This window comes from Ciconia boyciana, chromosome 1 (assembly GCF_034638445.1).
Source record: "Ciconia boyciana chromosome 1, ASM3463844v1, whole genome shotgun sequence".
NCBI lineage: Eukaryota > Metazoa > Chordata > Aves > Ciconiiformes > Ciconiidae > Ciconia > Ciconia boyciana.
The window spans coordinates 117,960,916-117,984,887 of record NC_132934.1 but is presented as its reverse complement, the minus strand read 5'-3'; the positions used below and the strand labels follow the sequence as shown (position 1 = coordinate 117,984,887).

Sequence of the window (23,972 nt, the reverse complement as noted above, 5' to 3'; positions counted from 1 at the left end):
GCAGGGTCCGTAACATAGGACTGGGCTCTCCACTGATTGTGCCTGTCAAATTTCAACCCTCAGCAGATTTGCTGTTGCCCTTCTTAGAAATGTGGTTAGACATTTTTCTTCCCAAGCCGGAAAAAATGTAGGGTTTTTTTCCACTCTCCGATAATGTAAAAGTGACTAGACGTCTTTGCTAGAACTTCCGCTCACACAGGCAAATTTAACCTCCAGGCAAACACCAACCATGGAAAACTCCATCTCCAAAGGTGAGTGTTTTGGAAAGTTAGGAGAGTGTGAAAAATAGGGCCATAATGGAAACTATTCCTGCAACAGTAGGCAAATGATTGTATTACCATATTGGATTCTTTCTCCACAGTGTTTTGTGTTTCAAGCCAACCCTGTAACGCACAGTGCACCAAAGACAAACAAAGCCAATAATGAACTGACCAAAATTCAATGTTATTCCAAGAAACATAGTTGAGGTGAAGTAAGTTATGTGGAATGGAAGTTGAGGTTAAGTGAACACAAAGACAAAGGAATTTGTGCAGTTTGGGGTATGTGTAGTAAATATCTTTGCCTTTGCATCTGGTACAAATTGGAGATTGCCATACAGAAAGTGCATACCCTGGGCCAAAACAGTGGTTGGTCTTAAAAATATTTCAATTGTCTTCGAAAACTAAATATTGTTTCTCTAGGATTTGTGTTTGTGTAGCTTCACAATATTCCATAGGGAACTCTGTAGAGTGCCAATGTTAAGATAAAATTACCCTACTATATCTGAGGGAGAGCTGAAAAGTTTAAAAGAAAGGCTCCTGTACCCCTGAGCTAAGGTCCCTGATGAGACTCATGGAGATGGCACTTCCAGAGAAAGGCGTTGGTTGAGGAGAAGTAAGCGCTCCCCATTCCACCTGTCTAACGGACTCTCTTTCTTCTTGTTAGCTGTCTGCTTGGTGGCTTTTTTTTTAAACCATACTCCATGCAATTTGTTAGTTTGCCCTTCCCTATACACTCCTTCACTGAAGGGGAGAGAAAGGACGGAGAAGGACTGCAGGGATCCATAAGCAATGGCCAAAACGCTATTTCAAATCGCAAATCCCTTTTAGGTGCACAGCTGAACTGAGTAACTTTTTCTTCCCTTGGGCTGAGCACTCCTGACTCTGCTGTTAGTTGTCCTTTCCAATTTTGCAATATTTTTTACTTCACAGCATGAGCTGCCTTATGATCAGTAGCCGAAGAGATGCTTGGAACCAACCATTCTGGGCTTGTACTTGAGACAGAGACATGGGGAGATGGATCCTGTTAGCTTTAGTAAATACAGTATGGACACCTGCATTAAACTGCTCGCACTAGGCAAGAAGGAAACAAGTGTTTTTAGGGTGTGACTCATCTGGCCTAAAGTAGATGATTGATTTAGGATAAGATTAAATGACTCTGCAAGTGCTTATTTGTCTTTATTGACTATGAAGGGCACGCAGGGTGACTAGTCCTGCTGGAAATGCCTACATTGTCAATATCTGCACGTGACCAGATGGATCCTAGTGCTGCTTTCTGGTGGAAGTCAGGACACTCACCACATCTAGCAGACAATATCGTGATTGTTGGTGTTACCAACCAGCGTGTTACCATTACTGACTTCAGTTCCTTGTTCAAATGCTGGAAAAACTTTGAAGCAAAGGAAGGCTGTGACAGCTGGGTAACGTCTGCTGGTTTCTAAATGAAACTGTGGGCATTTCAAAATCATCATTTCTTGATGATTTCTTCAGCAAGACAAGTATCAACATAACCTGTTAAAATGACTGCATTCATTGCTGTAGGAACCTGGGCTCTGAGCTCTGAGCGAGACAGGAAAGCCTGAGCCCAGGAAGGAAGAAGACAACATTTACGCTACAAGAGCATAAAAAAGGGAGACAGGAGGAGGAAAGAAGAGATATATGGGAGAAAATAGATCCAGAGAGGCAGGAATGAGACAGAAAACCACAGAGAAACATGAAAGGACTGTCTCTGCCTAAGCCTTCCCTAGTCCCAGACATCTGGTTTTCCAGAAGGAGTAACCTCACAGCCTGTATTGAGGAAAATGGCAGCGTGTTCCCAAAATGTAGCAAGGTCATCAGAGATCAGAGGGTTCCCCATTTGCTACTGGTCCTCACTGTCTTTATCAGACACATGAGATGCCAATGTTCTCTGAGATCCAGATGATCTTCTCTCCTTTTCACCCTATTCCTTACAGCTCTTCTTGTTTTGTCTGGTTTTGCAATTTTCCTCTGCACTTCATGGGTCCCAAAAGCCATCAGATTTGAAACCATCCCTACAGCAGGTCCCTCTGTGCTACACAATGCTTAACTCCCCACAGCCTCCCTGACAGAAGGAGAGGCCATGCTTCCTTTCTTACCCTGGCAGGCAGTTTCCTTGCACCCTCACAGGTCGGGGCATCAGGCTTACAGGTACTGCACATCCACCAAGCCTTGTTTCTCTCTGTCCCCAAGGATTAAGGAGCCCCCCATTGCTAAAGAATTGGGTGAGGGAGGAAGTGTCTCCCCACAGTCTGGGGATCCTGGATAGTAAGGGATGAAAATGCTTCTTTGTCTCACATTAATTTCACAGCTGTTTATTTCTAGGTCCTTGCAGACCCTTACGTGTCCTGTTCCCTTCTTCAGCTGCTCTTCTGTTCTGCCTTTGGTTTCCACTTCTCTCCGTGGTGAGAGATCTGCTAACACAGAGGTCTCACCTGTTCAGACACTCTCAAGCCTTCAGCCCATGCTGCAGCCCCTTGAGGTGGGTGTGCATCAGTGCAGCTGTTCAAACTGTGTGTCACCACCCCAAGGATGGGGACAATGAGGTTTGGGGAAACCAGGAGAGGTTTGGGAGTCTGTGGGAAGTTCGGGAGATCTCTTTCTCTCTCTGTCCTCTCACTAATTCCCCTGCCCTCTCTTCCTGGCACATCTGACTTTCTTGAGTGACCTGCACAGGAAGGACTCCACTGTGCAACGATGGCACAAGTCACTGCTGGTCTGGGTTCCATTGCAGCAGAAGGATGGGACACGGGACACAAGAAAAGGGTTGCTTGGGCATCTGCATTTACAGTTGTCCATTTCCACTCCTTCCTCCTTCAGTTCCCTGGGAACATGGGACCCTGTCCCCAGGCTGCTCCCCTTTTGACACATTTACCCCATATGTGCGCACCCTGACATTTTCTGGGCTAATCATACTCCTCTGCACGGATTGCTCTCACTTACCAGAGCCTAGTTCAGGATGATCTTTTCCATCTGCAGTCACTGTATTTTCTTTCAGGGTTGCTGCTGCTTCCTTCATACAGAGTGCCTGCCATTTCAGTGGTGGAAAGACCTTTTCTCCTGGTTGCCAGAGCACAGCAGGAGGTAATGATGGCCAGGAGCGGCTGACATTTTCTCCTCTAGTCTTCACCTGGGTTTAAGATGCATGTCTTTTCCCTTGCAAAGGCTAAGGAGATCTTGCCTCACAGTTGAGTGTGGCTGTAATAGGTCACTGTCCTTCAGGTCAGTGGACTGGCTGTAAGAAGAGAAACCAGGATCAGACACTATATATAGCTTGTCTCGCACCTTTTCCCCCTCTTGGACCCAAGCTCCGGTGTCCTGACTAGCTGCCAACTGCACGTTTGCATTCCCTAAGCCCCTCCAGGAACTTGGCCCCTTGTTTCCACGAGCAGATAACATCCCAAGGCCTCAGGAAAGCCGTGCTGGCTGGATGAGGAGCAGAACAACAGAAGCCATGCCGTGGACAAAGTTGTGAAGGACTGGAAGGAAAAAGGGCTGATTCAGCTTCACAGTTTGTTGGTCAAGGCCAAATTCTGCCTACTCACATCCATGCAAGCTTGCGGGATCCATGAAATTCGGCACAGCATTCTGCTTCAGTGAGGCGCAGGATATAAATATCTTGGTTTAGGACTGGAAAGACAGACAGACAGATAGAGGGTTTCAGCTTAGTTTCAGAGCTGCAACATGAGCTTCCCCAAGGAGCCCGTCTGAACCTAGAAGAGTTGTTGGCTACTGCACTGAAAGATAAAACAGTGAAGAACTAACATGGCTTATAATGATTTGACTGAACCCAGATGAGAATTTAAATGCTAGTTTCCTGTGAGCCCAGCTGCAGGGGACTGCTGGGATGCAGCACATCAACTTTGGCCCGTCAACACTAAAGTTCTTCTGAGGCTAGCTGGCCCACGTTCACTCACTGGTTAGCTCAGCCATTTCTGAGCCCAGGAAAATGCCAACCCACCTCTGCCTCCAATTCTCAGAAATGTTAGCTAAACAAGACTCAGAAAACATTAAATTGAGAGCAAAATGAAAACAAAACAGGGCAGGGAAAGGAGCTTGTTGTTGCAAACAGACTACAAGGCAAGAAAAGCTTGATTTTTATAAGTGTCTACATTTATTGTAAAAACTACATATAATAATGTATGAGCTTTAAGATTATAACGGGTATCCTTCCAGTAGATAAGAAAAAAAATGTAGGCCCTTCTTCTGACACAGTGACTCATGATGCCAATTGCATGTCACTGAAGTCCAGAGAAATACTCGCACAGGTAATCATAAGGAACAGCAGTGGAAATAGGGCCATGACAAGAAACCCACCATGCGAGAGTACGGGGTCCACCTAGTTCAGGTTTGCTCACTTGCAGTCACATCCAGTGACGCTGTACGTGCTGATCAGAGTCTCACCTGAATCCTTCTTTACTACAGCTTTACATTGTGAGTACTGACAATCACTACTGTTCTACTTACCATAGAGTTAAAATTATACAGATGCTACACCTACCAGGAGCAAAAGTAGATAAAATCATGGCAGCCATGATATGCTAGCACCTTCTGGGGAGATTTTCAGTGCCACGACTGTCAGATAAACATTTAATTCCCTCTCATTTTTTTGATAGCTATCCAGCTAAACATCTGTTTGTGCCTTTGAGAATCATCACTGACATTGGTACTACCAGAAGAAGAAAAATTAAGAAGACAAAGGCAGGCAGACATCTTCGCACATGCATCTTTACCTTCACACATCTACCTTGTGCTGATGGCCAGAAGAGCATGTTGGAAACAAAGGTGCATATGAAGGTCTAAGGTGCATATGGAATGCACTTTATGTTTACATTCTGGAAATCTCTACTGTCCTGGAGCCAAAAATCATTATTTTCCTGCTTCTTTCCCACCATTTTTATTACACTTACAGTGGCTCTACAGCTGGCGCAATTTAAAATAATACTATTTCTAAGGCATGGCAATGGTTGTGGCAGTTCATTGCTGCATTTCTAATCATCTCATTTTGCCCTGCATCTACATGATTTAGAATTCTTTATGGTGCTCTATAAATGGGTATCCATTAAGTAAGCCATAAAAATCTTTTAACCTAAGGTCAATGTTTGGCTTACAGTGACTATATTTAAATATGATTAGTGGAACTCTGCATTCTGATTAAGCAATTTCATATAAAGTAAACTCACTGTAATTTTTTTTTTTTTTAACTGTAGGCAGAGTATGAGATTCACATTTCTTTAGTGAAACTGAGGGGGTGGGAATGTGATTTGATTACAAGAGTAAATATAAGATCATATGACTGAAAAATTAATAGCTTCCCTTATTCCAGTTTAATCTGTTAAAATAACTTCAGAAAAGGCTTAAGGCCTGAAATATTTGACTACTATTCAGTAAGCCGGCCAAACAGCTTAGCGGAGTCCCCCATGGAAAATCCTTGATTGACATTCTGCATGATAACTGAATACTTAGGTTTTCAACCAATACATTTATGCAGCATTTTCTTACACATTCTTACAAATTTTGAACAGCTGAGAATTTATTGGGCTTCTTCCTGTTGAAAAAAATCTTGTGGATATTTCAATGGAGTGTTTATTGTTAACTGAGTTCAGACTCCAGGGACAACTAATGTTTTCTACCCTAGATAAATCCACACTGAGAATTGGACAATGTCACAACCAAGTCCCATCAAATAGATTACAATAGGTCATTTCCATTTGGTGAGGAAAGATTTGTCTAAGGAAGTCTTGAGTTAAAAAAATGTAACTCTATTACATCTAGTGAAAAATATAAAGCACATTTTCCCCAAAAAAGTAATATGTGCAAGATCCATTGAAAACTTGGCTTGAAAATCTTTGTTGTGTGGGTGCGGAACGTCTAAATTATTCAGAGTGTTTGCTGGTGGGAGATGGAGTGCTATTCCACTGAGATACCAAATAAAAACTATTCCAGGTCACTCCTGAAAATGACTCCTGACTAAAAGAGCTGAAGGACGGAGTTCAAAAGAGCCAACAGTTTGAAGTTTAATTGCCTCAAGTCCTATACAGCTCTTGGTACTCCTTCACATAGTGTAACCATCTAGGTAATAATGATAATGTATCCTATTGCAGAAAACTGAGTTGGGTCTTTAATGATTTCTTCTGGTAGAGCTTCGCGCCTCAAAAGGTCATGGGCAATGCAGTACTCTGGATTGCTTTGGGTCAGAGCTGAACACACTTGAAGGGCTGTGGAGAAGCTTGTGTTGCCATTGCAAAAACATGCCTGTTTGAAGAAAGTCTCCAATATTATCAATCAAACACATCTCCTTACCTTTAAATGCACTTTAACAAATTACTAGAAATTCCAAGGGTTTTTTCCATAGTCTTTATGCATTTAAGCTCTGGAGACTATACTAATAGCATTCAGTGTAATGGCAACAGGCCACTGTCAGAGAACGAGGCTACATCCAGAGTTAGGGTAAGATCTCCTCAGTGCTGCAGAAGACAGAAACACACAGACACAGACACAAAACCTCCAGTCATCATTCAACCTCATTATTGTGATTCCTTAAGGATTCTTTAGCATCTAGCAGCTAATAATCTGTGTTACCCCAGGCTGAAGTACAGTTCCTTGTGGACACAGCCATTTCTTTGATGCAAAGCAAAATGACAGCATGAGCAGGTATTGTCAGAAAATCTTGTATGTAATGAAGATACACACTGCAGTTAAATCTCAGATGAGGTCTTAATGCCAGTCTCATTGTCATGAGGGTTACCTCCATAGTAGCAATGACAAGCTATGTTTGTCCTAACAGGGAGGTTCAATTACAATCCCTTCTCCATTTGCAAGACCTCCAGATGTATTTCCTGTAAAGTAAGTAGTTAAACCTTTAGTAAATGTTCAACTTGTCCAATACCAAAGCTGGTAAAGGATTGTGATTATTGCTCCAGTTCACTCCATGCTGATTTCATGCAAGCCACAGATGGCAGACCAGTGAGCTTCTCTGCTACACAGCCCAGGACACAGGTTATGGATCTAGGTTTACCTGTTCAAAGTTGGTCAAAAAGGGAATCCAAGAAACCTGCAGACACATACACAACCGCTCAAACAATGGTGGAGTGCTCAAGAATGGCAGGTTTGCCTCAGGGATTGACCTGAACCTTCCTTTCAAACATCTACCTTTCAAATGCAGAGCCTGCTCCTTCTTACGAAGCTGCCATGTCACAGTTTGCCAAGGGTAGGGCTCAAGATCCATCTCCCCACTAGATATGCACAGGTGAGGATAGCCTTGGGAAAGTATCCCTTCCCAAGAAACTGAAAACATTTGCTCTTGACTTGCAGCTACTTTTTGTTACGCACACATTATTCAGAGTTCCCCTCCCAGAAGGTGTCTCCATGGCATGGAGCAGGCGATACGCCAGGAGGGTAGAGATTTGGACTATCTGCAGCTACTGAAACAGTCGTTGAATTCCTGCTTCAGTTGGAAGTTGGAGGTCTATCTTCAAACTAATTTATACAGAAGGTCAAATAGATATCTGCAAGAGCTGAAGAAGGAAAATACCACCTCCTAACACTCTCTTACGCTGATCACTTTTCTTTACACCAAGTTGAATTCAAACAGAATAGATAGGTTTTGCTGGATCTGAGCAGCTTGCTACCTCCAATGGTGTCACAGGTTCACCTGTGGAAAGAGCGTAAGAAACAGGGCATATAACACAGTTCTTCCCCCGACACACCTTCTGCATTTCTGGCAATCGGTGATTTACCATTTGGGCTGGAGGCTGTAGCCAGTGTTTATTAGCTACAAATGAACCTATCCTACATGAATTTGTCTAATCTGTCTTCTAACTGGTTTAAACCTTTGGCCTCCACAATATGTTAGGATTAAGAGTGTCATGACTTAATTACACATTGAATTAAAAAGTCCTTCCTTTGGTCTGCTTTAAAACCTCTGCCTGATACTTTTATTAGCTTCTCCTTACTTCTTTTATTACCAGAAACGATGAGTATTCATTCCCTGTTCCTCATTCTTCATGATTTTATGGACCTATATTACCATTCATCTCTTTTCCAATCTATTAATCTCTTCTCCTACAGCAACCATTCTATATTTCTCATCAGCTTTGTTTCCCTCCCTTCTATCTTTTTCTAGCTATGGTAACCAGAACTGTACATAATGGATTTGAACAGAGGCATAATCTATTTTGGTTTTTGTTTTAGTTCCTTTCTAATCATTGCTACCTGTCTTTCTCTCTTTTTGACCATCACTGAACACTGAGCTGACTTTTCAGGGAATTATCCAGTGACTCCCAGACCAATTTTCTGAATAGAAGCAGCTCAGTTACACTGTTCATAGCTAGGGTGTTTTTTTTTCCTCCTGTATGTATTATCTTGCATGTGTGAATATTGTAGTTCATATGCCATTTTGTCACTTGGTCATGCAGTATTGTCAGTGCCTTCTGAACCTTCTTGCACTTCACTTTAGGCTGTGTAAAGCCATACATTATTTTTGTACTATTTGTGTAGGAACGGCTGTGGAATTTCACTAGCGGTCACTGCTAAGGGTGATGAGCAGCAGCAGTCGCAGCTGACATCCCAGTGGGATCCCACTGATAAGCTCCCTCCATTTTTCCCTCTTTCCATTTTATGCAATGACTCATTTGTTTATTTAACAGCCTGTGCTGAGTGGCCTCGTCAAAAGCTTTTCAGAAATCACTGTTATCCACATGGTTCTTTATTCCACCAGGTGTGGTGGCTGATGTAGGTGACAGAGAGCCCATTGTAAGCATCAGTTCAACTGTATCCACTTGATTTCCCTTTGTACTCTAGGGTCTAAGCTGTCTAGTCCTGATAATTCATTACTAATCATTTCATCAGCTGGTTGTTCAGCTCCTTCTCCTGACATTTCACCTTCATACAGTTCCTCAGGTTGACTCACGTAAAGATATTCTCCTACATGGGAACTTCTGTATGATCTGCTATAGAAAACTCTAGCATGATAAAGTTCAGTGCTATAGCTGTTGTGGAACACCTCTCCCCATTTTTTCAGATAGTCACATACATTGGTTCTCAAAGCCCTCCTCTCGCCACTGGAACTGTAAAGGCAACAGCAAAAGGATTGCTGTCCCTACAGCCACTCATTCCCCATGAGACACCCAAGCCTGTTCTTCTCTGTCCCTGCATTAGCAGACAATCTGATGTGCAACCTTTCTCTCTTTCACTGGCTTTTCCTCAAAAGAACAGTCAGAAATTTATTTAAGCACTATACTTCTGTTATCATCTGCACAAGTTGCAAGGAGTGCATTTTTTTCCAGGGAATCTTTTAAGAGTTTTCCAAGCCTTAGCCATGAAGCAATAGTTACCCCCTACCTGTTGGCCAAACAGCTGCTGTAATTTGATTCCTGCTCTTTTCTTTTTGGTTCCTATTCTCCTGGAGAATTGCTAGCTATTGCTGAAATTTGTATTGTGCCTGTTTTTATTAATTCATCAAATGCCAATGAACTGGTTCCTCATTCTGTTTGACCAGCTGTTTCATATAATCTGTTGTTACAATTGGCTTTAAAAATCTCCCAGGAGGAGCACAATAACTCAAATTTGTCGGATCTGCAGTAATTCATGAAAGATGGTTAGTATGTGGAAATCCACATTTCTTAAATGCAAGTATCAAGATACCAGTCCTATTGTTGAAACCAAGATGGGACTTCCAATATAACCCACTTGTCACTTACAATTCCTCCGCCCCCCTTCATATTACTGTGTAGCCTGAAATTTTCTGTGTTTGGTCTTAGTCCAGAGTTCAATGTATTTCCTTTTAAGAGAGAAGAAAATCCATTCAGATTAGCACCAAACAATCCGAACAATTAAGAAAATCACTCAGATGCTCCTTACGCACGGATAACTCAAGAAACATTTTCTTTAAAGCCTCACATTTGGCATGCGTCTAAGAGGAATGTGTGGTTTGCCTTGATAGAAGAAATATGGTAATGAATGTTCAAAGATTTTCTACTTTGTAATTTGTAACTGTCCTTACTGGTTTAGCAATAAGTATATAAGTATAATGTTCAGAGAGTTTTTAGTTATGGTTATTTGACTGCAACACAGACCTTTTTGTTATCTTATTTGACTCGGGAGTTACATAAGATGTCGTTTGGAAACCACCATCTGGCGCTATACAATGTCAAATGCATATACCCTGAAGAGAGTCTCAACATTTTCTTTACAAAAACGGTGGCTCGGTGCTTCTTTTCTGCAGCACCTTCTCACCTGCACAACAGTTCTGTATAAAACAGTTCCAGCTCGCGGGCATGAACTCCAATGTGAAATTACAGATTTTTAAATCCATTCTGGTATTTATGGGAAGTGTAGTTAAATGCAATGAGAGGCAGCAACCAGTTCTTTCATAAAAGTTCAATTCCCTGATAGCATAAAGCAATATACCATCAATAAACAGTTAGTTATATCAGTTTAGGCCTCATCTTCGGATTCAGCTGCTCTGAATATGTTTGATATCATCCAGCACATGCAGCCTAGTAGCATGAGGGCAGTTATGTCTATGTGGAGATCTCCTAAAAGCAGCCTAAGATCATCCCTACACTGTGAAGTAAGGCGGGCATACAAGCTGGCTTCAAGCACACACACTTCTCGTCCATAGTACATGGCCTGTGCATCCATGCCCTCCTTGAAGGAACCCCGCTTGGGCTGTCCCTTGGACACCTGGCTTCGTCCATCCTTCCTGCATGCAGCCCACTGACAGAAGAGCCTGGGCTACAGCTCTGGCCTTCAAACTCCTCCGCGTCAGAGAATCAGAAGTCCTCCTGGCCGCCAGTCCTCCGGCACATGCGTGCACACAGTGCACGTGGGGGGGCAAGCCTAGACTTCAGAGCAGGTTCGGAGCCAGAGTGCGACACAGAAGCTGATGCTGGCTCTGCAGCCTTGGCAACGGCATGTAGGGGCCAGGAGTGATGTCTCCAAGGTCAGGACTGGCACAAGTAGTCTTAGACTGCCCACCTCACGTGGCTGAGAAGCAGCTTGTTAACAGCTGGCAAAGGAAAAAAGATCAGTTGTGGGCAGAGGAGCTTCTGTCCTGCTGGGTACCCCAGGAGCAGCTCATTAAAGAAATTAAAGGGCGTGCCCCACCTCTCCCCTCTATGCCTACAACAGCTCTTCCGATCTGCACAGTTTCAACCCGTGCAGCAGCCTGAAATGCAGAAGATGCAGAAGTGGGCGTCCTGTCCTTTAGCTCTGATGTCTAATCCTGTGTGTCCTAAGGAGACAGGCTTTTCAAAGCACCCAGCTGCTGTTCCGGGGTCTCGTACATAACACTTGCTCAGAGAACAAGGAACATCTTTTAGCTTCATTACCAGTAGGTAACCCTGCTGACTTTAGATGCAGTGAGATCTCTGGTTTAGCTTCCTTGTGGGAATGACTGTTGACAAATAAAACAGAGCCAGCTTGTGGTCAAAGCACAGGATCTTTGCTCTATTCCTGGAATTGCAGCAGATTTCCTGTGTGGCTTTGGACAAGTCACGTAAGCCAAAGTATTCAAACCTGGGGCCAAGCCACTGGGTGCTCAGCAGCTTGAAAATCAGGTGTTTGTTTATTTGTCTAAGTATAGATTTAGGACCTTTATTTTTGGCATCCATTCTTTTTAAATCTTTGGCCTATGTGTCTCAGATTCAAGACCTATATGGCCACATTACATAGCCAACCAAATCTCCCGCTGAACTCGGAGAGAGCACTGTGTTTCCTGGATGTCAGGCCAATTATCTACATATGAATTTAGGTGCCTGCCTTTAGTTTGCACGGCTGATCATGTGGGGATTCATCTCTCTGAGCCAATAACTTCCACCTACGAATGAAGAGGACCCAGGAGCACACTTCCATCTCTTCAGGCCTTTCAGAAGCTGTGCTGGTTTTGGCTGGGATACAGTTAATTTTCTTCATAGTAGCTAGGATGGGGCTATGTTTTGGATTTGTGCTGAAAACAGTGTTGATAACACAGGGATGTTTTAGCTATTGCTGAGCAGTGCTTACACAGAGTCAAGGCCTTTTCTGCTTCTCACCCCACCAGCGAGTAGGCTGGGGGTGCACAAGAAGTTGGGAGGGGACACAGCTGGGACAGCTGACCCCAACTGACCAAAGGGCTATTCCATACCATATGGCGTCATGCTCAGCATATAAAGCTGGAGGAAGAAGAAGGAAGGAGGGGGCGTTTTGTTTTCCCAAGTAACCATTACGCATGATGGAGCCCTGCTTTCCTGGAGATGGCTGAACACCTGCCTGCTCATGGGAAGTAGTGAATGAATTCCTTGCTTTGCTTTGCTTGTGTACATGGGTTTTGCTTTCTCTGTTAAACTGTCTTTATCTCAACCCACGAGTTTTCTCACTTTTACCCTTCTGATTCTCTCCCCCATCCCACCAGGGGGGAGTGAGCGAGTGGCTGGGTGGTGCTTAGTTGCCAGCTGGGGTTAAACCATGACAGAGGCTCAGCATGTTATGGGTGGAAATGCTCTAATCCCTTATCCAAACAGAGAAATGCAAAAATTATCATTTGTACTGATGTTTATTATACCTCTGTAATTACACTTGATTTGGACAGTCATTGAATATCCCCTTTGTATTGTCAGTGGGGAGAAACTCAACACTTGCTGAGCAGAAAGGTCTAGCAGTTGTTCTCATCCTGAAAATGAAGTAGATTTTTTTTCTAAAAAAGGAACCCCAGAATTTGCCTGCTAGTTTTTTGTTCCCACTCCTCCCCAAGATATAAGCCTTCTGTCAGGTCCCATCATCAGAAAATATAATGTAAGACCTTTTTAAACAGAAAAATGCAAGGTAGAAGTCCAAAACCACTAATTATTTTTCATTCCTTGTTTTAAATAACCTGTCAAAATAAACAAATACCTTCTAGGCTGAGACTTTCTATGGCAATTTTTAGTCCTGGCTGAATTTTAACAGCCAACTTATAACAACAATACTCCCTTATTGGTAGTGGCATGTATGCTACCACGGTAAAAATATTTTCAATGTGCAGACACTGTATGGCATTTAAATAGAAATATCCTTTTTATTTTTGCTGACAGACTCCTCAGGCAAAGCTGGCTGATTGGAGAAGCAGAACTTTTATTAGCATACCCAGGGGCCAGCCGGCTGGATGCTGTGTTCAACACGCTGCTCTCACACAGGAGGGGGTTATCAGGAAGGAGGAATAGGGTATCTAATCTGAGTCCCCATTAAGGCCTGCATAGTAGAACCTAACAGAAGACACCAATGATGTATTTCATACCCCAGAGGATGGAGGACAGGGTTTTTTTTTCCAATATGCAGGAGACCTGTCAGATATGTGGCAAGAAGCAGGTACAAAAGCAGGTGAAGTCTCTAAAAATACTGGTGGTGAGTGAGATTTCCTAGCAAAGTGGATTAAAAATCCAAGGGAATCTTTAAACCAAATATTGGCTTTTGTAGAACAACAAAACCAGGATAGTGTTTCCACTCAGCCATAAAAGTTACTGCGGTTGTGTAATCATGTTGAGTTGTGGCCTTAGGAGAAGTTATAAAGCAGCTGCAGCAAATTAACTTTTCAAAAGTTATTATGGATTGGATGGAATCTAGAAAATTCCCCCATGTTATTTTTTTTAATAGAACTGTAAAATGAACAACCGTGGATGAGATCTTATCTCAAGCCTCTCACCCTGGGCGAGCACAAACCTGAAGACTTCAAGGGGAAATGCAAAGCCGGCAGCTCCCCTCCCCTCAAAACAGACACCCCCCTCCCAAAAATGGATGGACATCTTTTTTCCTCTGTAAGGGCTTGATCCGTATCCCACAGAATTCAGCCAGAGGAATCCCACCATAGGGGCCTGGTAGACCTTAAACAAGGTATAAATTTGTGGGGTGATCTCATATGACTGGCTTCTTGCAAAACAGTTGGGGATCCTCACACCTGAGGATGGGGTGTGCAACACCAGAGCTAACCCACGGGAGGGTTGCCACAGCTGGCACGGGAGCAAATTCTGGATTCAGTAGGATGCTGTAAATGGGAAGTCACTGGTTCTCAGGCTAAAAGACAGCACTTGATCTGCTGGGTTCCAGCAAGCCCAGAGCTCAGCCAGAGCAACACCCTCTGACCTCCCCTGGGAGGAAGTTACAGTCACTCAACTAATAGGAGGCACCTTGACTTTCTAGGAGGAGGCAGCTGCCAACCTTATCCAAAGTGTAATTTGGGAAAGAACAACACAGCTTGCAGACCACCTTGAGGCTGCTGAGCCCGGGGAGTAAGTAGAAAACAGAGGGTCCAGACAACAGCAGGAAAGAAACCAACAGTACTGCGTAAGAAGATGTGAAGTAAAACAAAAGAAGACACTGGTGTCATGGTCACCGCAGTCACAAGTATTTGGACTAGAAAATTTGTCATTTGGGAGATGAACAGGCTTGAAAACTCCTGGACTGAGCCGTGAGAAAACCGCACAGTAATAGTCAGAAACATGTGGGGTGGGGGGAGGCAGGCGTAGTAGAAAGAGCAGCATGTCTTGATGTCTGAATGAAATCCATACTGCAACTGTTTTAGGACAAATGCCTTATATCTTAACCCATAAAAGCTCTTGAATTAGAACTTAAAGAAGCAAGTCACTAGAAACGCATTACCTCTGACTTTTTTTCTGTATTCTCTTGCCCAGTCAGTGGTCTGAAATGTACATACCTATCATTTGACTCATCATGTATAACAAAATGTGAAGCACTGGAGCGACTCTAGGACCTGGAGTTCCAGGTTCTTGTGGCTGCATGAGGTGACAGTCTCAGAGCACTTGAGTTCATGTTGGGTCTAAACACAATAGAAAGAAGTCAGTGCTTCCAATGTAGGCACCCTCTGAGTATTTAGAAACAAATATGAATTAACAATGCCTATAGTACCCTTAAGAGCAGAGTACATGGCATTTCAATGTCTATTCAAAGCCAGCTAGTGTACCAAATGTGAGGGATCTGGCCCATTATAATAGTAAGATGTGACACATACAATGTTTCAGACCTTCAAAGTGTTGTCTCAGCATAAATTAATGACTTCTCACCAACACTCATGTGAGACAGGTAAGTATTTACACAAATAGGGAAACCAAGACCCGTTCAGAACATATTTATAGAGTGACCTAGTTACATTTGGGCATGTTAGACTGTGTTCTCGCCTGAGGACAGTTTTCAGATGTGACGCAATTTGCAAGTCACCGAACTACAGATGTAGGCTTGTGGATGGCCAGACAGCCAAGCTCCCCTGTGATCATCTTTCCTGCATTCAATCAGAAGGGCTGCTTCAAATATTTTCAAGTATTTACCTGAACCATTCTGGAAGGAGGAAGCCGGGTTTATCTACCAAAGAACTTGAAACGGAGCACACAGAAACCCTGCATACAGAAAAAAGCCTTTGCATACAAAAAAGCTTTTGACAAAATGTGGGCTATTTTTAATATCCACAGATCAGCCTCCCTAGAGGCAAGTAATGATAGAGGTGGACTGAGGGACTAACAGAAATTAGTGGCACTGTTCTTTGCAAATTAGTTTTTAAAAAATGTCAATTTTGGGGCAACCATTAGAAAGTAAAAGAGTTCAAAGTCCCTTCCCTCTTTGTGTTTCATAACTCGGATCCTGTCTGTTTAACTCCCCACTTGTCTGGGGCAGTGGCTGTCTCTTTCACCGTCTCTTTACACTATCTAAGGGTAAAAGCCTTAAAAGAGCCTCTGAGTTAATGATGGCCATCCTCTGGCCTACAGGCCCATGGTAGCATGTGAACTACTTACAAGGGATCTGGGAAAAGTGATTGAGGAGAAGAGTTGTCACTATGCTTATGCTATGCTTCACCTCTGTTAAAAATTTTGTAGGGATCCACTAACTGGGAGACATTGGAAAACACTGCTCTAAATGAGCTTGTAATGACATTTATCAAAATATCAGCCAACCTATTAACGATACAAGCTCTCCTCACAGGCCTTGTTCCTCATAACACAAACAAAATTACTATGGAAAAAATAGTTTCCTGGTAGACTTATGAGTTATGGATATCTAATATCTCAAGTACCGAAAAGGCAGGAGGTGAACAAGATTACCTTAGGGTGATCTGAACGACTCTAACCCAACTTAGAAGGTAGGGACAAATAAACCTGAAGAATGGATAGATCATCCCCACATGGAATGACAGCCCCTTCAAAGTCAGCATGTGACTATTCTGCAAAGGATTTCCCTTTGAGATCCCAAAATACACCCACCGCACACTTCCACACTTGGTCTTCACTTGGTTGCACAGACTTCCTGTTGCTTCTGGCCCAGAAACGGGGACAGAAACAAATTCAACTGCAGGATCTGGTTTGTATTGTTTGCTCTTGATTTGTTTGGCGTGCAGAGGGCAGTGTTTTCCAAAAGCCTCCGTGACACTACAACTGTTCTCTAATGAAATGTCAATGGGAACTTTACCACTGACTTCATTGGGAACAGCTTTAGGTAAATGCTAGTCTCTTTCTGGAAAAAAAATAGCCCAACAAAAAACCAACAAAAAGCCCTCAGTCTTTGTTTTCCTTAAAATGATGTCTTGTGAGTGTATTATACAGGGATGCCAGTCCAAGGGAGGCAGAAAAGAATGCTGCGAGACAAAATGCAGAGTCTCCTCTAAATATCAAGCGCAGAAAGCAGTCAGTGACTTGCCATTTTTACAGTGTATAATTGGCAGGAAGCTGTCACAGATGCCCTACATTCTCCAAACAATGTTTCAGTTTCTCTTTCCCTTCAGAATATTTTCTGAGAGTCCCCCTTGCCAGCTATCTCATCAGTCCTCTGGTATTTTTCCCTGGGGCCTTCATTTCCTCGTCTAACCGTGCCCACTGACATATATCCCCTTTCACACATCTAGGTCTCCTTTGACCTTTCTCACTTTCTTTCATACTGTCACAGTTTTAATTCAGGTCACTTCATCTTTTCCTCTCAGTGTAAGCATGTAGTTGTGTTTGAGAATCTGTACTATCCTCATCGGTATGAATGATGGTTCTCATTTCTACAGTAGTCCAACAAGGATGAAATCTTTCCAATAAAAAGCCATCATCAAAGTGAACACTGTTTCCCAATCACTTTATTTGAAAGAAAATAGATGATCCCATTGTGAGGACCTGGATCACCTGTAATATTCACTTTGTACTTGCTATAGGCCCCATCCAAACCTTGTTCAGAATTAGTGGCAGTTTTTGCATCACCACTTAGGATTGCATTATAACTTGTTACAGGATAATTTTGTTTTCTCCTACGTGAACAGTCTTGTTCCCACTTACTCCTGCATATTTCTGCTGGGTGTTGTATCCTCACAAGGAGTGTTGTACAGTAATAAGAATTTTAGCCCTCAAATGTACCTTCCTTAAAGCCCACTTATTGTTTTTGGAAAGTGCTCAGTTCCTTCAATTGTTTTCCTATCAATAAACTTTCACTCATTAATATGTTCTCCATGCTGGTGGCAGGTTTTACCTTTAGAGCAAGCAAACAGAAAGGTAGTTGGACCATGCAACCTCAACTGCTGCTTAGCTTTATGCTAGCATGAATGAAAGATTTTATGGGTGCCACACTGTTCACTTCTGGCACTGAACAGCTCAGTAGCTGAGATCATATGCAAACCAGCTGCTCTTCCAGGTGACATGTTCATTGTCCCTATAGGAACACTCTGCATTCAAACCCTATGCAAACACGTGATGTGTTTGCACACAAAGCTGGCTCATCTCCATAAAACATTCATAGGATTGGAACAGGAAGCTGATGTATTGTGTGCTATATTTTTTCCTCCATGTTCTAGAGAAAAATATCAGAAAAGAAGGAAGATATGAGCCATTAAGTCTGTAGTGCAACCAGGCTGTAGTCATGAACTGAGAACAGGAGCTGGCCTCCAGCTTCTTGAAGACCTGGGAGTAAATGGGAAAAATAAAAAAATCAATGACTATGGCCTCAGTCTTCATAGCCGCATCTCCATCCAGTATGAATTTGGGCTGCTCCAGTAGAATCAGTGTAGATCACTGGGGATCTGGCTATCGACCTCCTAAGTCCAGACTTGCTCCAGCTCATTTTAGTGAATAACAGTGTACACAGGCCACCATTTTCCAGGTGACTTAAGGCTGCCCAAGACCTGAATTGATCTGAAAACCCTGACCTAAATATCTTCAGTGGCAGCAGAAAATGACTCCCTGCTTCTTATATATATTATCTGTTTTAATAAAGGGTTCCTACAAAAGAAACCCCTTGTGTCTCCAAAGAAAATCCATACACTCTTTAAGGTGACTTTGTTGTTCATGAATGGTACCTGCATGCAGCCAGGGTTCTCTGCTTCTTACAAATAGCTCCTGAGCTACATACATTAAACAGCAGTTTTAAAGCAAGAAAATAGCTTGAAAGGAATGAATGCTTAAGCAGAACACCATCTAAGGAATCATTCATGCCAGCTCAACAGCTTTATTACCCCTTGGTCTGCTTTATTGCAGACTCAGAGGAGGGGAAGATATGGATAATAGCCACTCACACCTTAAATTTCACCCTCAATCAAAAAGCTTCTCTCTCTGTTTTCCACTTTTCATGGAACAGCCAAGCCACTTATGTACTTGCTGAAGGCAACTGCCCACTTCTTACAGAAACCCTAAAAAGATGCAGTGGTGATGCAGTCATACATAAACAATAGCTTGTTTTACAGAAGAACTGTTCGTTATATACTGTTTATAAACGAGTCCCAGACGTCTTTTCTTACACGTACATCTGCATATAGTCATCAGTTTGGCAAGGACAGCATGGAGCATGATAAATCAGCATCGATCAGGCTCACAGACTATCCTGGAATTTGTCATTGCAGAGGGCTATTTGTCAGGCTTTGACCAATAAAAGCAGTGAAGCAATGCTTCTGCTATTTAAGAAGTTTAGTCCATTTTGAAGCATGCCAACTAGACTCCTGGGCTCTGCAGTCTAGCTCTTCAAAGGAGGTGTTTTCAACCTGCATACTAAAGACCAGTGATAACATTTCCGAAAGTGAGTGCAACAGGCTTGTAATTAGTTTTCTTTAATGTACCCAGAAGAACATTTCTTAATGTACACAGAAGCAACCAAAGGAACCCACAAAATGGGGGGAGAGTGGATCAAAACTGCAAGAGTAGTCCTCTTTTAATTTCATTTTAAATTGATGGCAAGTGTAAACCATCAGCAATAATACACCAGAAGATGATGTTTCCTAAAGAAAAGGTTGGTGACCTTCAGTGGACCAGGTTGACAGGCACTGCCCTGGCATCTCCTGGTTATCTTGGCCTTGCAGAATAATTAGTATCTCAGAGATGTCCTTCTCATTCTCTTGCACTTTCCCATCAGCAGGCCAGTTTAAGCAATGGTTCTTCCCATCAGTTTGCTGACCATTTAGTTTCATAGATACTTCCACTGCCCTACATGCAGGAAGAGGACTGAATGCCTAGCTGTAGCAGCTTGACTCCTGGTACGGGTCCCTCTCTTTTTCAGGTGCAGTGCTTGAGTCACAAAGGATCTTGATGCACCATTCCTCTGCTGGGAAATGGCTGGATTTGTTACTACTGTTACCTATGGGATGTTATTACTTACTGTCTTACTATGTTGCCTAAGAAACTCAGTCTTCAGGTTAGTATCTCATTGTGCTAGGAACAGCAAACCCCCTGACTAAACTCTGGTCCAGAGACTTCATGGACAGTGACTGAAGACAATGAATGGATGTAGATTAGGGATGCCAGGACTTAAGGAGAAAATACCGCAGAGCGCAGTCGGCAGCAGTCATAGCATACAACTGTTGTCAGAGCCAAGCTGCTGTCGCAGAAGCCCAGGGAAGGGGAATCTGAAAGCAAATAGTGAAGTAACTTGCAGGTTTTCCTGGGAAGCTCCCTCACCAAAGAGGCACTATGTAAGAGAGCAGGAAGAACTCAGATTAAAGCTCTAACGTTGACATTAGATGCTAGCAACAAGGCAGATGAGAGATGACTTATCACCAAACATGATGTCACAAGAATGAAGGAGAGAGGCATCTCTCCATCAGGACAGTGTGGACAAGTAGCTCACATGTAATAGAAAATAAGACCCAGTGTACAGGTTGAACAGAGAGGATTGGCACAGTGAGCACAATATTCCCTAGACTATGTTCTCAATAGAAAGTTATTGGGTAGGGTGGCGGGTAGAGTAAGGCCAGAAAAAGGGTGTTGCAGCACTATGTGGAGTGGAAGAACAGGAACCGGGCTAGCAGACTTTAGCCTCATTTCCTAAGGAAAGAATTCCAATATGATTATATTATCCATGTGTTAGTGTCCGTCTCTTGTCCTATTTCATAATTCTTGCACCCAGTGACTAAGTTCAGCCACATCTGGCAGGTGAACAGATCTCAAAATACAAAACTCCTACACAGTTCATGAAAATAGAGGGCAGGCACAAGACAGAGATCCTAGAAGAGTCTTTGACTTGACCACACCATCCATGGGCTGCGGTATGAATTCACTCTGTATTAAACATCATGTGGGAGAGAAAGAGGCCATATAAACGATCCCAATGACATAAGAGCTTCCATCAGATGCTGCATCTTCCCAAAGTCAGCCTCCAGATACAAATCCATCAGAAAACAGGATACGTAAGTTCGAATATTCATGGAACAGGGTAGCAATGTCTGTACATTAAAGGTGGCTTACATAAAAGATATCTTTGTTCCCATGTGCTCATATTTTCCTGAACCCATGCTCTTCTTCCGCCTAGAAATTCTGCCTATTTTTAGGATATTTCAGGACATTTTCAGGACTTCCTATGTTTGTTTGGATTCCTGGACCTCTGGCAGATGCAGGGAGACCTGGGCAGCAGAGCTGACAGACTGCTGTACATCCCAGATACTCGCACTATATTAGTACACCCTACCATACAGCAACAGTGCCTGACTAGTATCTATCATTGTACAAGACACTTACCTGGCAGGTAGACCTCAGTTTTCTGAGCCATATCAGAGATGCCTGAACAAGTGTTTCATAGCTGGTCTTCACACATAACAAAAGTCCCCCATGTTTGGAAATGTTGGCTTTGCCGAGCATGTGCAGAGCATCCTGTGTATCCTCTGCTTCCATGCTTTCATTCTGTAACCATACTGTCCATATTATCACGTCCAGAAAACCTACAGAGAAAACACAGAAGAGCTATATATGGCTAACAAGGACATTCTGGAAGATTTTTCATAATCCAAAACGAAAAATTATGTAGAGACTTAAGCAACAGATGAGTCGAGGCAGAAAGTGATGAAGGCAGAGATGAGGCAGCAGGATGACTACAGGAGCTGTGATGAGGACAGTAAGAGTCTGGGTCCAGTGATGTTGAAGGTGAGGTGGAGGAGACATCAGCAAGGCAGGCAGACAATTAGTTTGGGCAGAAGGATTTGGCCTGCTGTTGAATCTCCATTTCCTCCAGTGAACATGTTTTATGCAGCATGTAAAGCAATAAGGAAAAACCAAAGGAGGGGTATGTCATATAAGCCACTTTTTAAATCCTTTTTAATAAAAGGAGGTTTGAGCTGCAGGGCCTCGCAGAGCCTCTGCACCACTGTGCTGGCATTTCCACCTAGCAGCAGCATTCCCAGCCACCACCAGCCAAGCAAACAAACAAGCAAACAGCTGCCATGTTGTTTGCATTGTAGATGAACTCAGAAGAAAATACAGCTGCAATTAGTTGGCATGCAGCTGTTGAATTAAATCCTTTACTGCCCAGCTAGTAGAGCACTGAACTGTGGCTTAAGCTGCAGTAGCTGGATTCAAAGCAAGGGGTGCCAAAGAAGGGGTTAACCCTACACCTGTGTTCATGTTCATAATGTGTATTTTTTCCTGAACACATTATTAGTCTGTTAGCTCATTTAGAGACCATAATGAAGTCATTATGATGCCACCAGTATATTTTGCCAGAAAGCTGGCAATCTTTAATCTGCTTCCTCTACAGCATCTCACAAAGGAAGGGAGAAACCAAAACACTGATTTCAACTAACAATGCATTTATTTGCAGTGCTGGGTCCCAGCACATGCTGAGAAGAAAATTCTTTTGTTTAGTCCCCCCTCCTTCTGATGGGTTTTACATAACAAGCAAGGCATAGAAGATCCCTCAATGCAGCACAAAGCCACTCCACCTTTTACATGCTTTTAATTTTCTCTGCACCTTCCTTTGACCTTTCCTTTGGCTGAGGCAACCAAAGATGAAGTTAAAAATTCTTTGAAAAAAGACCTGGCTAATGAGTTGCCGTGCATATATGCATTGCCTGTAACTGCGCGCTGCCACACTTGGGTACCTTCTTGGGGAGGTAACAATATATGCTTAGCAGGGATGTCTAGGAGAAGTGTGCCAGGAAACAATGGTTGGCATGCCAACAAAGAGGACTTTCTGTGGGAATCAGGGGAAGGTAAGGGATATGGACGAGGACAAAGAGGGGCTAATCCACCCCAGTCCACTTTCACACTCACCAGTGCATGTGCATTTACAAATGGGGTAAAAATTACTTTTGTCAATCCCTGCCTTTGTTCCCCGATTAAACAAACCCCACCGATGTTTCAAGCTCACGTGGGTAGCATTCAAGGCAGATGCCCAGAGGGGCTGAATGAGCTGAGTTTTCCCATTAGCAATGGCTGGGATGTGACTGGGTCACACTGCAGTGGAAGAGTTGAGCCACACCTATCCAGCCCTCCATGCGTGAGGGAATGTATGTCTTACCTAAAAAACAGAGAGGTGAGTAGGTCAGGAAGCTGAGTCTAAGGGCAGATGACTACCATGATCATTGTCTTTTCTAAGGGCCTGATCCAAAGTCCAGTGAAACTTCCCACTATTTTCATCACCTAAAAAGGTTAGCAGAGGGAAGTAATTTTACTAGTACCAACAAAATGCTGAAAAACTGCACAAGAAATCCTTCCCTGATGCAAAGAGTTAGTAAATTCAATGACTTGGTCACAGTTAATTGCCAGATGTTCTGCTCACTATCAAGTCCTCCTGAAGCTTCAGTTGAAACTCTTTTCTTCAGACAATGGTAACTTTCTGAGTTACTAGAACATACTGCACAAGAGTGACTTCTCACAAGAGCTCCCATCAGCCACATCCAATGACTGATAACAGCACAGCAAGATTAGCAAAAAGTTGGGACACCAGTATACCTGAGCCCACCATCCTGCTTCACGTGGCAAACAAGTGCAGCACAACTGGTATCTTCCTGTGGCTAAAGCCTGCAAACCACCATTTTGTGACAATATCCTTGTGTTAAAACACTAGCAGCACAACTGAATGCCAGCAGGGCTACTTGCTTTTGGTAGATGGTGCACAGCTGTCAGCAACGTGCTGGCATGCCACAGAGATCTAAGCATCCCCTCCCAGCGTACCACTGCATCACAGCCCTTAATTACCACTCCTGTGCTCTCCTCCAGTGCGTTGATGGTGCACTGGTGAGAGAGTTATTAGTGGGTCCTAAAGGCCAAGGGAGCAGAAAGCACCGAGGGGCAAGGAGGGCACTGTGAGCAAGTGTGGATTGAAAGAGGAAGAGGCAATGAGTATATCATGGGTTGCTTTTCAACAAAGCAAATTATTTATGTTCTCTGAATTTATATGTGGCACATACTGCACAGCTGGGGAAATGTGATCAGATAAGAGGAAGAAGAATAGCCTTGGACTTAAAGCATATGAGCAGAACCAGACAATGTGACTCTCATAAATGGCTTT

The 23,972-nt window shown here is 43.1% G+C and overlaps 1 protein-coding gene across 3 annotated transcripts in view; it reads right to left on the bottom strand.

Annotated features, from left to right (window-relative positions):
- KCNE2 (potassium voltage-gated channel subfamily E regulatory subunit 2) overlaps nucleotides 1–23,972 on the bottom strand; it is a 107,001-nt gene that overhangs the window by 24,931 nt on the left and 58,098 nt on the right. The window contains exons 4-6 of one of the 3 annotated variants that reach the window (XR_012040760.1): nucleotides 21,206–21,405; nucleotides 3,821–3,905; nucleotides 390–3,510 (exon numbers count right to left, since the gene is read on the bottom strand). The gene's annotated coding sequence lies outside the window, so the exon portion shown is untranslated. Of the gene's footprint in view, nucleotides 1–389; nucleotides 3,511–3,820; nucleotides 3,906–6,617; nucleotides 6,743–21,205; nucleotides 21,406–23,972 lie in introns of those variants that run through there. The other 2 variants (XR_012040761.1, XM_072851993.1) reach the window with 2 other exon arrangements.